This window comes from Rhinoderma darwinii, chromosome 1 (genome assembly GCF_050947455.1).
Source record: "Rhinoderma darwinii isolate aRhiDar2 chromosome 1, aRhiDar2.hap1, whole genome shotgun sequence".
Taxonomy (NCBI): Eukaryota; Metazoa; Chordata; class Amphibia; order Anura; family Rhinodermatidae; genus Rhinoderma; species Rhinoderma darwinii.
The window spans coordinates 495,858,239-495,875,502 of record NC_134687.1 but is presented as its reverse complement, the minus strand read 5'-3'; the positions used below and the strand labels follow the sequence as shown (position 1 = coordinate 495,875,502).

General features: G+C 42.4%; 1 protein-coding gene across 1 annotated transcript in view; it reads right to left on the bottom strand.

Annotated features, from left to right (window-relative positions):
• OSBP2 (oxysterol binding protein 2) overlaps positions 1 to 17,264 on the bottom strand; it is a 385,374-nt gene that overhangs the window by 86,971 nt on the left and 281,139 nt on the right. The window lies entirely within an intron of this gene.

The following is a 17,264-nucleotide window of genomic DNA, read 5'->3' as shown; positions in this document are numbered from 1 at the left end:
GGCAATGCAATAAAAATTATCACCTTTAAATATGGCCCAGAGTTCTTTTCATGTGTTAAATATTTTAGAATTCTTTTTAGCCATTTCTCAGTTATATCATTTTAAGGCTATATTCACACGACAGTGAAAAAAAATGTCCATTAAAAACTGATCAACTGTCAGTTTTTCATGGCCGTTTTGCATCAGTGTGTGTCTAAATTTTCATCCATTTCCAGTCCGTCTGTACATTTGAATGGCCGTTTGACATCCTCTTTGCATCAGTTTTTCATGGCCGTTAAAAAAACGGAGGAATTTCATTGGTCAGGCTTTTTTTGTCCAAACCCCCTGAAAACATCAAAAAGAAGGTCACCTAGACACTATTTACAGCCTCCCTGTATATGATGCCACACACCTCCTGTATATGATGCCACACACACCTCCCTGTATATGATGCCACATACCTCCCTGTATATGATGTCACAGCTCCCTGTATATGATGCCACACAGCCCCCTGTATATGCCACACACCTCCCTGTATAAGCTGCCACACAGCTCCCTGTATATGATGCCACATGCCTCCCTGTATATGATGCCACACGCCTCCCTGTATATTATGCCACATGCCTCCCTGTATATGATGCCACATGCCTCCCTGTGTATGATGCCACACACCTCCTGTATATGATGCCACACACCTCCCTGTATATGATGCCACACACCTCCCTGCAGGGCCGCCATCAGGAATTTCAGGGCCCCATACAGGTAAATTTTCTGGGCCCCCCTACCGTGGCACCGCCTGTTAACGGTACTCCGTCCAGCACTATATCATGGTACCCAGGGCCGCCATCAGGGGGGGGGGTATTATGGGTACTGATGTGAGAGGCCCGGCCAAAGCTAATTGAAAGGGGGGCCCGGCAACTGCCGCGACTTGCCTTTGGTAGAAAAAAAACAGGCCCCTGCAATGGGGCCCGTTTTTTTCATCAAAAGAATGTCGTGAGCTGCGAGCCCCCCTTTCAATTAGGTTTGGCCGGGCCTCTCACATCAGTAACCCTAATACCCCCCCTGATGGCGGCCCTGGGTAGCATGGGGGTCGTCATGGGGGCCGTCAAACACTGCCGCCCGTGCGACCGATCGTGCGCACCTGCAAACTCCCGCACATGCGCACCCGCGACCGCCTGGAACCGCGCACCGAATTTTGAGGCAGATTTTGACCTGCCCACACTATCTTGCCGCGTTTTTTGCCCACGGCGATTGAGGACAGCAGACAAAAAACGCAGGGAAAAATACATTTTCTGCCTCCCATTGATTTCGATGGCAGGTCAGAGGCAGAACCGCGGCAAGAAAGGACGTGCTGCTTTTTCTTTTTTCCGCGACTGTCTCCCATTGATTTCAGATTAAATCAATGGGAGGCGGTTTTGGAAGTTCTTTGGTGCTGATTCTGACGCAGTGTCCGAGTCAATATCAAGGCCCAAAAACTCTGTGAACTGGGCCTTATTGTTAGGGCTTATTCAGACGAACGTGTAATACATCCGTGCAACGTGCGTGATTTTCACGCGCCTCGCACGGACCTATGTTACTCTGGGGCCGTGCAGACTGTCAGTGATTTTCACGCAGCGTGTGTCCGTGTTTCCGCTGCGTAAAACTCACGACATGTCCGATATCTGTGCATTGTTCGCGCATCACGCACCCATTGAAGTCAATGGGTGCGTGAAAATCACGCCCAGCACTTCCGCAGCAGTATAAACTATGAATGAAAACAGAAAAGCACCACGTGCTACAAACATACAAACAGAGTGTCATAATGATGGCGGCTGCGCGAAAATCACGTAGCCACGCATCATACGCTGCTGACACACAGAGCTGTTATGGACCTTTTGCATGCGCAAAACGCCACGTTTTTGCGCACACAAAAAGCACACGCTCGTGTGAATCCGGCCTTAGGGTAGGAACACACTAGGCATGAACACTGCGGATTTTATGCAACACATTTTATTGTGGAAAATCCGCAGCGTATTACAGTCGCAGCCGAGTGGATGAGATTAGAACAAATCTCATCCACACGCTGCAAAAAAAAAATGGACCTGCAGTGTGGCTTTTTAAGCCGCAGCATGTCAATGTATTCTGTGGAATCGCTGCTCCTCTGTTGCGGAAATGCTGCGGTTCTGCCGCAAAAAGCACACATGAGAAAAAAAAAAGGCACTTTTTTAAATTTATAAAAAAGTTTAGACTTGCCCTGGCCGTAGTCCTGGTGACGCGATCCTCTATTCTTAGCGCAGCCCGGCCTCCTGTCATGACGTTACATCCCATGTGACTGCTGCAGGTCACATGGTCTACAGCATCATCCCAGGAGGCGGGGCTACGTTCAGAAGAGAGAGATGCGTCACCTAAACTACGGCCGGGGCAAGTCGAAACTTTTTTTCCCCTGCAGGATTCCCGCAGCGGACATGCCTCACCAATCCTGTACCACTATTTGGTGCGGTTTTGCTGGCGGAATTCCCTGCGGCTACCGGGGGCGGATAAGCTGTGTAGTTTTACTCAGCATATCCGCCTAGTGTGTTCCTTATGATGTCGCTCCTGTAGCTGCTGCCGGTCTCTAAATAGGCAGTTGGTCCAGTAGAATTTGGAATTCTTTTTTTTTGTGAACCAGCTTAAAAAAATACAAAACTTTTGTGTTAGGGCCTGTTCACATCACCGTTCGCTTCCGTTCCGTCTGAGGTTTCCGTCGGGTGAACTCCGCAACGGAAAGTGAAAGTGATAGCTTCCGTTTCCGTCACCATTAGCGCAGTCGACTACGCTATTGATTCCGTCCGAAAACCTGCCGGAATGGTGACGAATGGAAACCATTAGCGATGTTTCCGTCACCATTGAGATCAATGGTGACTGAAACGGAAGCTGTGCTGTCACTTTCACTTTCCGTTGCGGGGTTCACCCGACAGAAACCTCAGAAGGAACCCCGGAGCGGAAGCGAACGGTGATGTGAACAGGCCCTAACACAAAAGTTTTGTATTTTTTTAAGCTGGTTCACAAAAAAAATAATTCCAAATTCTACTGGACCAACTGCCTATTTAGAGACCGGCAGCAGCTCCAGGAGCGACATCATAAGGAACACACTAGGCGGATACGCTGAGTAAAACTACACAGCTTATCCGCCCCGGTAGCCGCAGGGAATTCCGCCAGCAAAACCGCACCAAATAGTGGTGAGGCATGTCCGCTGCGGGAATCCTGCAGGGAAAAAAAAGTTTCGACTTGCCCCGGCCGTAGTTTAGGTGACGCATCTCTCTCTTCTGAACGTGTCTTCTGACACTTTTGCTCACCGTGTCAGAAGAGCTGCTCCCACTCCAGTCCTCTTCAGGCGATGTCTTCGGTCCAGATGTCGTCCTTCACCTCCAGGCTCCAGGCTCCAGAAAATGGCGGGGATCGTAGAACTGCCGCCGCGCAACAACTCTGGAGAAGAAGGAGGAGGGAGGAAGAGGCGGAGTCGGACAAGGACGAGGAGGCGGAATCGGAGGCGGACGAGGAGGACGAGTCGGAGGCGGGCCAGCAGGTAAGTAGACTGCGCCGCTGTCCAGTGTGGCTGTCCTTCCCCCTAGATCTTGTGTTGCGGGCGCACCGCCTCCCTCTCGGCGGCGCGCCTGTTCGTTCGCGCGTGGGCGCGCGCGCGCGCTTGCGGTTGCTCATACGCGCGCAAGCGGGCGGTGTTTCGCGGCGGTGATAAGAGGGGGGCCCGCAGCTCACGGCGGTGTTTCACGAGAGGGGGGCCCGCAACTCACAACATTGTTTTGGTGAAAAAAACAGGCCCCATTGCAGGGGCCTGTTTTTTCTACCAAAGGCAAGTCGTGGCAGTTGCCGGGCCCCCCTTTCAATTAAGTTTGGCCGGGCCCCCTACACTACTACCCCTAATACCCCCCTGATGGCGGCCCTGCCTCCCTGTATATGATTCCACACACCTCCCTGTATATGATGCCACACAGCCTCCCTATATATGATGCCACACAGCCTCCCTATATATGATGCCACACAGACCCCCTGTATATGATGCCACACAGCCTCACTGTAGATGCTACACAGCCCTCCTGTATATGATGCCACACAGCCCTGATGTATATGATGCCACACAGCCCTGATGTATATGATGCCACCCAGCCCGACATGAATGCCCTACATACTCACTGATGTAGCGCCGTCTTGTGGTGTGGTCGATAGTTTCACGGGATCTGCGAAGGTGGCGCGATGACGTCATCGCGTCGCCTTTGCAGAACCCGTGAGACTAGCGACCACACCAGAAGAAGAGAGCGCTGCATCGGTGAGTGTCATCGAGTCGCCGATAGCCAGCAAGGGAACTAGTAGTTCCCTTGCAAATCCCCATGTCACAGATCAGTTTTTAACGGTTGTTACATGTATTGACAGCCATTAAAAATGGATCCATTGACTTCTATGGGGGCCATCAGGCCGTTAAAACGGCCAAAAATAGGACATGACCTATTTTCTGACGGTCATTATTCATGGGCCGTTAAAAAAACGGCCGTGTGACAGCCGTTAAAAAAGCATGGGAATCTGGGTGACAGCCAATGAAATTAAGTTTGTAATCACGCTTTCCCAGAGCCCTGAAATGCAAAACAGTCTATTATGCAGCAATTTTGGAGCAGGGGATGCTAGGCAAACGAGCCATTCAGGATGTGTTCACATTGCGTTACAGCCCTACGTTGGAGGCATGAATCTGGAGGATCTCCCAATGTATACCTCCGACGGAAGGCTGCGATCTATGCCCTTCTAAAGGCATACAATAAGAATACCTCGATAATAGGTTACCATTGTTTTTATTACTGTATCCAACTGTATAGAATTACATACTACACGGTTTTATATAGCAGAATGTAGGGCTCTGATGCGAGGTGAGCAGTTACTACACTGAGTGACAGCCTTCTGTCAGAGGAGCAATGGTGACCATATTGTTTCACACACTTTGCTTTAAGCTACAACTAAGACACAGCTTAAAAACAACAATAAAATACTGAACACATGAGTGCAACTCGGGGATATACTGTATATTTACGGGTATTCTTATTTTAGGGTAAGTAACTCTTTAACAGTTTTACATACAAACACCATCTCCTGAGTTTTGTACGGGAAAATATATTGTCTACAGCAAATCAGATGTCATAAATATTATATATATATATATATATATATATACACACACACACACACACACACACACACACACACACACACACACACTCACACACACAGTATGTTAGGTCAAGTTCTGTATTTGTATATGACATACTGGCTACTAACTGCCAATAAAATAAATTATACTCTAAAATCTGTTTAATCGGTCAATGAATTCAGCATAGATTTATAGTGTTTATAGATATCAAAAATTAAACTGATACAATATATAGATATATAAATATATTTATCGCCTTAGAATCCAATTAGACAATATAAAACAGGCAGAGAAACTCACCCATTGTCAGTTGTCAAAATCAAAAACTCTGCATCACTGCAAAAAATATCATTGGTGCCAACAGAAAATCCAGGAAGAATTAAAACCAACATCAGCTGAAAACGCAGACCCACAAAATTCAATGACGACTACCAGTGAAAGGCAACTTAACAAAGTGGATTTAGGAAGCAGAAGTGCAGAGGGTCAATTTTAGTTCTGGTTTCTGTGTGTAAAAATAATATCAGCAGCTATTTCTGCACATAGTCGACATACAAAAATAGTTAGGCATTTTAGGCCTGTGGGACTGTTACAATACGAACCTCAAGAGCTACGACATAGAGACTGGAAAAGTTTTAACTTCTCCTTCATGAAATTACCAATTTGTAGACACGTCTTTAAAGACTATACACAGTTTTTCAACCAATTTTTATTTTGTTTGCTTCAGTACATCTAAATTAAAATAAATAAGAACATTTGCAAATAGTATTGATTAAAATATCATACTATTTACCATGGCCCTAAAATTCCCAAATTGGTCTCCCCTAATTATGACAAACGAACCACCCAACTCTATATACACTAGTCCTGCTCAATGAATTAGAATATCATCAAAAAGTTAATTTATTTCAGTAATTTAGTTAAAGAAAAGTGAAACTCATATATTATATAGATTCATTACACACAGAGTGATCTGTTTCCAGCATTTCTTTCTTTTAAGCCCTTAAGGACACAGACATTTTTTTTATTTTTCATTTTCATTTTTCATTTCCCGCATTCCAAGAGCCATAACGTCTTTATTTTTCCGTCAATAGTGCGCTGTGAGGGCTTATATTTTGCGAGAAAAGTTGTAGTTTCTATTGGTAGCATTTAAAGTACCATATAATGTACTCGGAAACTGAAAAAAAATTATTTGCGGGCTGAAATTGGGAAAAACTGTGATTACATTTTTTTTTGGGTTCCGTTTTTACGTCTTTCACCGTTTGGTTAAAACAACAACTTAACTTTATTCTGTGGCTCAATACAATTATGGTGATATCAAATTTATATAGATTTTTTTATATTTTACTACTTTAAAAAAACAAAAAACGTTTTGTTAAAAAAAATAATAGTTTTGTTTTACCACATTCTGAGAGCCGTAACTTTTTTATTTTTCCATGCATTGAGCGGTGTGAGGGCTTGTTTTTTGCAGGACGAGCTGTAGTTTTTATTGTTGGTACATATGACTTTTTGATCCCTTTTTATTAAAAAATTTTTGGGAGCTAAGGTGACCAAAAAACTGTGATTTTGGTGGTTTACAATTTTTTTTTTTACGGCCTTCACTGTGCTCATTAAATAAAATTATATTGTAATAGTTCAGACTTTTACGGACACAGCAATACCAATTTTGTTTACTTGTTTTATTTTTTACGTTACTTTAGAGGAAAAATTGGTAAAAGGGGTGTTTTTTGAACTTTTTTTTTTTTTTTTATGCACTACTAAAAACTTTACATTACTTCTTTTTACACATTTTATTAGTCCCCCTAGGGGACTTGAACCGCCGATTGTTAGATTGCTGGTACACTATACTGCAATACTAATGCATTGCAGTATATCGTCATTTTTACAGGCATCTGTTAAGCCCTGCCACAGCCATTGTCACCCGCCGATCTCGTTGCGGGGGGGTGATGAGCTGTCGGAGGGGGCCGCCCCCCTCTTTTCAACACCTCAGATGCTGCGGTCGCAATTGACTGCAGCATTTGAGGGGTTAAGTATCCAGAAACAGCGCAATCGCTGCTCCTGGCAGTTAGTCCTGAGTGTCGGCTGTAAAACACAGCCGACAACCGCAGCATATGTAGCGCGCTCAGCATGTGAACGCGCTCCAAACATCACCCCCCGCACCAGGACGTACCGGTGCGCTAAGGGGTTAATGTTGATGAGTAAACAGTAAATGAAAATCCAAAATTTAGTCTCTCAGAAAATTTGAATATTATATAAGCCCAATTTCAAAAATGATTTTTAATACCGAAATGTTGGCCTACTGTATATGCCCTCAATACTTGGTCGGGGCTCCGACTCTGCATGAATTACTGCATCAATGCGGCGTGGCACGGAGGCGATCAGCCTGTGGCACTGCTGAGATGTTATGGAAGCCCAGGTTGCTTTAATAGCGGCCTTCAGCTCATCTGCATTGTTGGGTCTGGGGTCTGGACCAACACCAGCAGATGACATGGCTACCCAAACCATCACTGATTTTGGAAATTAACTTTTTGATGATATTCAAATTCATTAAGAACGACTAGTATATTACACCAAGCCTATTGAACCAGTTTGTACAAATTTCAGCCAAACACACCGTACTTTTGCCCTAAGTGCTATGAGGCACCCGGTTTGTTCTTCCACTTAATATGGGAATGCCCAAAATTTAGAGGCTATTGGTCCCAAGTGATCAGATTTCTTTATGAAAAGAAGGGAATGCCGGTTACGGAAGACTCTAAAATTCGCTTTTTCTAGACCCTGAAAATTATCCATCTACTCCTGACAGAATCTCCCTATTGGAAACTCTGTTCATAGCCAGGAAATATGTTGCTAAATTCTGGAAGGCCGAGAGTCTACCTACTTTATGAGCTAGAAAATAGCGGCCAATGTATCCCTAAAGCTATTTATGCACATAGAGACTGCCTAGAAAAATTTACTAAAATTTGTAGCAGCTTAATTCTCCATATGCCATGGGTACCTAACCTTAAAAGCCAGATGGCCATTGTCCTCCCATCTCACCAGCTATGATACATGCGACTCTTAAATGGTGCATACCAAGAATCGCAATACACACAGTGTTAGTATTTTGTTATGAGAAGCTACAACAGATAATCACATTTGCCTCGGCACTTGTTACCCTTTTGTATTTGTTGCATTGTGTTGTAAGAAGAACTTTTTAGACTCAGAGTTGCTTATTATTGGTTCTTCTGAGTTTACCTTACCATATGTACACGTTTGTTTATCTTTGGCATGTATTCACCTTATTGTACTGCTCTATTTTGTACATAACTTTAACCTTTGTATATTATCATTGTCATCCTTGCTGTACATCAATAATATTTATTTTATGCAGACATATGTCCCCATGGTTACAGACTACAAACTAAACCTGTGTAGTCTGATCCTGTAGTTATTTCCTTCTGATCCCTCTTCTTTTTAATATACTGTCTGTAAGTTAGAAAGAAGAGGAGAGGACACAGTAACACATGACAGCAGGACCAGGCTACTGAAGGAAGAGTAGACCATTGCTGTATAGCAAATTACTAATAAGACAAAATCAATTATCCTTTCCCTGCCAGGGACGTATCTTATATGTTCTGACAGGAAACCACTTCAGTTGCCATGGATGTATCTGATACGTCCTGCCTACAAGTGTTTCTAGTGCGGGCTAGATCGTGGTTAAAGCCACTTTCTTGGTCTGGTTTTAAAGTCAAGAAGCTTGCCGCTGAAGTGGGAGCTGCATAGATGTATAGCTCCCACTTCAGCCTGTGTGAGTGAGCAGAGGTGGGGCCAGTGGGCTACGTGCTGACAGCATGCAGGGAGAAGAGGATCGGTTATCCTCCTCTTTTCCCTGAATGGCTGTAGATGACCCCTGGGGTGGTGATAACATGAACTTTTTTCTAGAAAAGGAGTGAGATGATGAGCAGTTGCTAATGTAATCACTCCTCTGCGCCTAATTAGGACATTTATTGACTCCGCAAAGCGGACGTTTACTAGCATTTGGATAGTCCGCAATTTAATTTGCATGGAAAAATAGGTTGCTGCATTACTGCGGCTTTGATGTTTTTTTTAAACACACACCACATTTTACACATGTGGTATGTATGAACTCCTCAGTTTTTTGCAGCGTATACTTTGTTTGCGTAAGGAGCGTGCTTGAATAAACGTTTTAGTTGCAAAGTTACATTTTCATGCAATTTTTTCTTATATTTACTGTTTGATGCTAAGTGGCGTGAAGGTTGTTGTCCGGGTTGCTAACCGTCTGTAAATTTACGGGCAGTCCACAAAAACTCGGCGTTTTTTTCTGTCGTCCGTAGCGTCCGGGATTTCTTACGTTCCCTCTGATAATTTGCACTGCGCATGCGCCAGAATTTACATGCGCAAAAATAGTGCAAACAAGAAGGGAAGTGGGCGACAGCCCGCCCCGCAGCCGGCAATTAGGAAGAGACAGGAGAGTGGACTTGGAGCGGCTGTGGAGGAGGAGCGTATGACAAACTGTTATTGTCTCTGACGAGGTGACCTCAGTCAGAAACAGACCATTATTGGGTCATTGCAGTGAGTCACCTGGTCCTGATGTCACGACCACGGCTTAGACCGAGACCCGGCAGGGGGGTGCGGGTGGATTGAGTGTCTGACTCACCAATCACAGCCCCGCTTGTAGCTTTCCCGTGCTTAATTAGCATGGGAAAGCTACATGAGGGGCTGGGATTGGTGAGTTTCACAGTCACTCCCAGGGCACACTACATGCAGCAGCCAGTCTTACTCTGAGTTTCACTCTGACCAGGTACCACCCCCACGCAGCAGACAGACTTCGCAGGTGAGAGAGACTGAGACCGTGCCCACCGTAATTGAATTGACCCCCAACTATTACTATTTGGCAGGTTTACTTTACACAAGGGAGCGGAGTGCCGACTGACCTGTACTGGTTGAAAAGTTTATATAACACTGTCAAGAAGTATTAAGCATCACAGTCTCTGTAATGTAGTGGTTAGCAAATTTGACTTACATGTGATAGGTCCCCGGTTCAAAGCCAGTTTGTATTATTAATATCTCATTTGTACTACATTAATCGTTTTTTAATTCAACTTGAGTAGTGCCCGTACTCATCTTTACTATCCCACTCGTGTGATCACTTATAAAGAGATGATACTTATGCTCTTAATTATCACTTACTCTTTGTAATGTGTCCGTAAAAATGTGAAAAGATTGTTAATATATACTGTGGGGATGGGTTGTGCCTTTGATTATGTTTGCATACTTCTCTTTCAAGCAATATACTGTAGTCTCATTCCATGTATTCAAGCATCCATGCACTATATTACCATTATTCATATACATTTCTACAGTATTTTTGTATCCTGTACAGCTAGTCTATTTTCCACTTCAGTGTATGTTATGCTCTGCCTTTCAATATTTTTTTTATATTGGATGTTCTTAAGTAAATTAATACAAATAATTTGATTATATATTTTGCATGAAGGCACCTAAGTTTGTAGGTTGTGCAGTTTCATATTGGTGCATTGCTGCAGTCTAACTTTTGAAGTGGTTATTTTTTCATATAGGTATTTATAAATGTATATAGTAAATTTCTGAGATGTGCACTATGTAGAAAATTTACTTACCTGAAATTTTTATTTCCTATTGTCTGTGGGCAGCACATGATAGGTTAATATTCGTAAGACTAGTGTGAATAGAAGTGTGTTAATAAGCAATAAGTGAAAACAATTAAATGATTAACCAATTAAGTCTCTATATAGCAACCCCAAAGACAAGGACCAAACATATTTCGTATGCAGGAGTGAGTTAAATGGGGGGGGGGGGGGGGGATATTTGTGCTGCCTACGGACTACATATAAAATAAATTGTCAGGTAATTAAATTTTCTACTTCCTGGCCGTCCTACGGCAGCGCATAATGGGAGATACAATGCACTGCAAAAATAGAAATAAAAGGGAGGGATTTTTTAAACTGGAGCCGAACCCTCAGATGCCATTACATTCCAATCTATAATGCCTCATTATAGTAGAAGGAGATGCCCATATTTCTTCCAGAGATTAATGGCTAGCTTCAGCCCAAGAGGCGGCAGTTGACCTGGTTGAATGGGCATTTAATTCCAAAGGTGAATACAGTCCTTGTGCTTTGTAACAGATTTGAATGGCTTCATTGATCTATCTGGATAAGGCAAGTTTTGCGGCTTTAATATAATATTACTGCCCGTAAACTGTAGAAACAAAAGTTTGGATTTCTAATATCACAAGTTCTATCCAGGTAAGTAATTATAGCTCACTTTATGTCCAGAGAATGAGGAACTGGATTATCGCCCGCAGAATTAGAGGTATAAAAAAACTGGCAAAACAATTTCTGAATTGATATTGTTGACAGAAGCGACTTTAGGTAAAAAACCTGGCATAGTTCTCAAAATGACACAGTCTGAGAGAATTTTTAAATATGGCTCTTTATAGGATAGCGCTTGAAGTTTACGAATTCTTCTCGCAGAAGATATAGCAATCACAAACATGATTGTAGGCAAAAAATTGTATGTCCATATTTTCAAAAGGCTCAAACGGGGGAGCGGAGAGGTAATTCAGAACCAATGATAAATCCCAAGAGGGTAGAGGATTGTGATAGACAGGCTTGAGTTTGCAAGAAGGGAAGAATTGCGATAGCTTGTACTTGCTCTTCACGGATTTTCCTCAGAAACCTTTGAATCATAGGAAGCGGAGGAAATACATAATACATAAATGAAAATGGTCATCCACGAGACTGAAAAACTGTCCAAGGCTTCCGACTGGTTCTGTCTGTTGAGCAAAACCATTCCGACTGAATTAAGACATCTTGATTGTGTAATTGAGGTAGAAAGTGAGCCAATCTGATTGCACTTAATCCCTTCATGTTGGAGGATTGTTTGTTCCCCGACTGATACCATTTGTTTTGTACCCAAAGAGTCCTGGCATGGGAACCCCAACCTGAGCCAAAGGCATCCGTGGTGAGTTGAGTCTTTTGAACTATGCGAAAGGATTTCCCCACTGACAGGCGATGCTTCTGCAGCCACCATGCAAGATTCTTTTTCACTGAGGAACTGATGATCATGAGAGAGTCTAGTGACAATGGAGATCTGTCCCAGGCTGACAGGATGCTGTTCTCTAACAACCCTATACGAGCTTTTGTCCAGATTACTGCATCTATTTATGACATCAGAAGACCCAGAAGGCACATGCAATAATGAATGATACAAGAAGAAATCTTTTTAAGATGTTGGATATCCAATATAATTTTTTGTCTCCTGTCTGAAGACAGAGTGATGAACTTGTTTTGCGTGTATACCAAAAACCCTAGATACTGCAGTTGGAAGAGGGAATCAGGTTGGATTTCTTGAAATTTATTAAAAACCCACGCTGTTGCAGGGTCTGAAGAGTCGCTTCTAGATGATGTAGCAGGATGTTGCGGGAAGGAGCTCTGACTAGCCAATTGTCCAGGTACAGAGTGACTAAAATCCCTTTCAACCAGAGAAGAGCAGCCAGAAAACAGCAACTTTCGTGAAGAAGTGAGGGGACGATGTTAGGCCGAAAGGAAGACACTTGAAATGAAGATGGACAACTTTGGTTGGAAATGCTATTGCAATTCAAAGAAATTTTCTGTGGCACTTTCAGATAGGAATCTTGAAGACCAATTGATGCCAAAAAAAAATCACCCTGTTGGATCAGACTGGTGCGGATGGTTTCTATCTTGATCTTCATTTTCACAAAATGTTTGTTGGGGTATGTTAAATCTATAATGAGACGACAATTCTACTCGTGGCTTTGGTACCGCAAAAATGTGGGAATAAACCTCTCAACGCTCTTGATGACTTGGGACTTCCTCTAGAGCTCCATTCTCTGTGAAGTCTTGAAGGAGATATGGGATGATATGATCCGATTTGAGATTTAGGAAAAACTTTTTTTTTGGAAGACTTTTTAGTTCCAGGAAATATACTTCACGAATTATAGCATTTACCCATTTGTCTGAAGCAGACTTTAACCAAATGGGAAGAAAGATGGATAATCTTCCACCTACTGGAGGAACAGCGGCTCTGGCGTCAAAGATCCTGAATCCTGGGATCTGCAAACTTTTTCTTGAAATTAGCCTTAGAATCTCTTCTGCCTCTCTATGGCCTTTGTTTAAGATTAAATCTTGGATCCTTTCTGTATTTTGGAGACACTCTGGCACAACATTTTGAAAGGAAGTTAGGTTTAAAAGAAGGTTTCTTAACTGGTTATGGAAAAGAAACACTTTTACCCTCATTAAGTTTCTCCAGCACCCCTTCTAAATCAGGACCAAACAGCAAGGATGGTTCAAAAGGCAAGGAGCAGAAGTTGTTCATGGAGGGTATATCCCCTTTCCATAGTATTATCTAAAGCGCTCTTCTAGCCGCATAGGAAAGAGCTAGGGATTATGAAGAGAACTTCAGAGTGTCCAATGGTTGGTCACATAAAAATTCAGCTGCTGATTTAAGTATAAGCATACTTTCTAGAATTTTTCTCTAGAGACACCTTCTTCAAGATCTCAGGTTAACTGACCAAGCCAGGTACGAAGGGCTCTTCCTACCGGCACTGAAGCAAAAGAAACTATAGCTGAAGCTGCCACAGAGGCATACATCTTTTGGAGGAGAGAGTCTGCTCTTCTGTCCATGGCATCTGACAATAGAGCTGATTCTTCTGAGGGAATTTTTTTTTTATTTAGAAAGTTTTGCAAAAGGTAAGTCAACCTTTGGAGTTGATTGCAAGGAGGAACAATCAGAGAAACTCAGTCTATAAGTTGCATTGAATCTAATTCCCAATCACTGGGCATGGGCTTGCTACATGAAGCACATTGTGTATGCTTTGATTTTCTTTTTTACTTTTCCCCGAAGGAAAGGTTCCCGGAGAAGATATCTATGTATAAAAAACAAAATTGCAGATAGTAAGCCAGAGGAAAGAAAGATTCCAAGAGGGAACCTCACAGCTAGCTGAGTTACCTTCAACAAAGTGAGGGTTCAGCTGCCTGACAAGGTGCAGCATCCTCATACAATGACTGGTATAAATAGTGGAAAAGTCTCATGGAGAGTTACATCACCTGCCCCCACTCTGCACCCGCCAGAACTTACGAGCGAGCGGGAGACTCAGAAAGACACATTCTGTGGTGCAAAACATAAGGAGCCAGCTTACCAGTATACGCTAAACATGATGCCTCCATGACGCGTCCTAGCGATTGACGTCACTTCCAGCGTGATACCACGTGGAGGCTGGATGTGCCAACTTCCTGGAAGCTGCGATAAAGCATGTGACGTCAGGTCGCAAATTCCAAAGCGTGGCCCACATTACTGAGGTAAAAACAAAGCAGCCATACATACCATAGGATTAAAAGTTACCCAGCTGACTTGTATCAAAGTGTAGACTCCATAAGCCAGAGTAACTATATACATGTCGAGGGACAGCCCAGAGACTGTATACAGCAATGTATAATCAGGTGCGAGGGACAGAGACATTCTCTGTATACAATCCAGAATATACGGTTTGTAATGAAATGAACTTCTATCCAACTAGAAGAGAAAAAATATATTTTGGTCCTTGTCTTGGAGGTTGCTATATCATTTAATTTTAATAATTTATTGCTTATTAACAAACTCTTCTATCCACACTAGTCCTATGGATATTAACCCATCGAGGAAGTGTTTTTTACGGAAGAAGGCCAAATGTTCCATGGCATCTGTTTTAGCGTTTTTGAGAGAACAAGCCCTTTTTCATGTAGATGCTTGCGAAATATACAAACTTTGCACATCTTGATCTATTATTTTCACATTGTTTTTTTGTGTAATCCCCTGCTTGGACTTCAGGCATATATGTAATGTAAATGTAAATAGCACGTTAAGATAACTGCAATCGTCAGGCTGTCTCCTTTCAAAAAAATATATAGGTTTTCAAGGTGTGTAATCCCCCAATTTTATAAACTGCTACTTTTTAAAATTTCCATCTTCTAACCAGATTTTTAGTCTCCGTAGTTCTGGTCATTTTGTGAATATATTTTTATGTTTTTTTTGGTGAAGATTATTTAATGTAAATATAGACAAATGTGACATGTATGATTTCTGCACATCTTTAACTTTTATTTTTAGGACGTGCTGTGTGTCTAATTTTCTTTTTGTGTCAGACTTTTAACCACCAACATGAATTTGTATGCATTTTTTCAGAAAAATGATGACACAAAACTGAACGGAGGCAACTATAAAGTGCAGAGAGGCATATTGACATTGTTCTGGGTGTCTACTTGGCATATTTCACACTACAGAATTTGGGTCAGTATTTTGCCTCAGTATTTGTAAGCCGAAATCAGGAGTGGTTACAAAACACGAAAGAAGTGTAAATTTTTCTATTATTCTTTTCTCTGTGTACGTTCCACTCCTAGTTTTGGCTGACAATTACTGATGCAAAATACTGACCTATATACTGGCATCTGAAAGAGACTTTATTTGTATATGTCAAAGGAGTGAAAATTGTCCTGTTTGCCAGAGGTGCATAATGTCCAGAAACCCCTGGCAGGGAAAGGGTTAAACAGATGATTTCTTTAACTTTAAAAAAAAGTTAAAATTTGATACACTATAAAAACTTAGTGCAGCTATTTCTTGGTTATATATGTTTCTAGGAAATCTGGGTGATAACTCCAGAAACTATAATGGTAGACATACTGTTTGTCACCAAGAAACCGATGACTAAGAAACTACTTAATAAAGTATTAAACAACTTGACAAGAGGGCTAAACTCTCAATCTCTGTCCATATAATTAGGGCATGTGGAAATTACTGCGGTTAAGACCCTCCTTTATGAGCTAGAGTGAAAAGCTGCTAAGTAAACCACCTACTTCTAGGGCGGACACGGCCTATCCATATATTACATGGCCCACCAGTCATTTGAAAGAAATAGCCAGACTAAACTTTCCCCAGAGAAAACAACTGCATCCATCAATCAGCTGGTCACCAGGGCAACCATTTTTAGAAAAGGTGTTGTCTTGAACAGACAGCCTCCTTAAAGGGAACCTGTCACCAGCATTTCACCTACTGAACTCTACTCCCCCCTCGCTGGCCGCTGCTGTCAAAAGCTCTTTGCTGTCTCCTAAACTCCTCCTCTTACTGTAAAATAACAGTCTGCAAACATTTTGCGCCTTTTATGGTAATAATCCGGTAGTCTCATTTGTTCCTCGGCTTATGCCCGCCCACCGCCAAAAACTGGCTCGTCTGGAATGCCAAAATCTCATCTGAGATAGCGCGCATGCGCCTGTCATGTATGGTACGACAGCCTTCCCTCCTTCGTCTGCGCCACTATGGTGTCTCATTGTGCGCACACACCAGAACAGGACATTGATGCGCTAGCGCAGGATTTCGTGTGTTCTGGGGGAAGGCGAGGAGCTGTCAATCTAAAGTAAGGAGGTGGGGTTAACTCGGAAAGGCTTAAGGAATCAAGATATGACTCGTTTATGCTCATTAGCATACGGCGGGGAAACACTAAATAACGGAATACTAAAGGTACAGAGCTTACTTAGAAGATAAATATAGGTTACATAAAAATTATTTTTCACCCACTTCCACCATGTATTGCTGGTTTAATAGGTAAAATGCGGGTGAAAGGATCCCTTTAATGGTTGTGAGCATGAGTAGACTGAGAGTGATCTGGCATAAAGGTCATGGGCCTTTTATACCAATATAGCCATGATACACTTAATTTAATTTAATAAAATGTATTTCATCACTTTTTTCTTCTTTATGTAGACTGTATAGTCATGGGCACCATGCACTGCCCTAATGTTCGAATGGTGGTCAGTCCACCCCTGCTTGCGAGCTAAAGATTTTTTGCAGCAAAGCCTTAAACATTTTAATTACAAACATTAATATAAAAAACCTCTAGCATTAGATCTTACAGAACATAATTACAATATGTCCTGTGTAAAATAATTAAGCTAAATTACCTTACAGGATATAGAGATATAATTAGCTGATGGAACATAAACAGCTGCTAAAACCGCTCACAGACATGCTGTACTATTTTATGGTTTCACTATACTCAAAGTTGTGCTATATTAATGGCAGCTGCTGG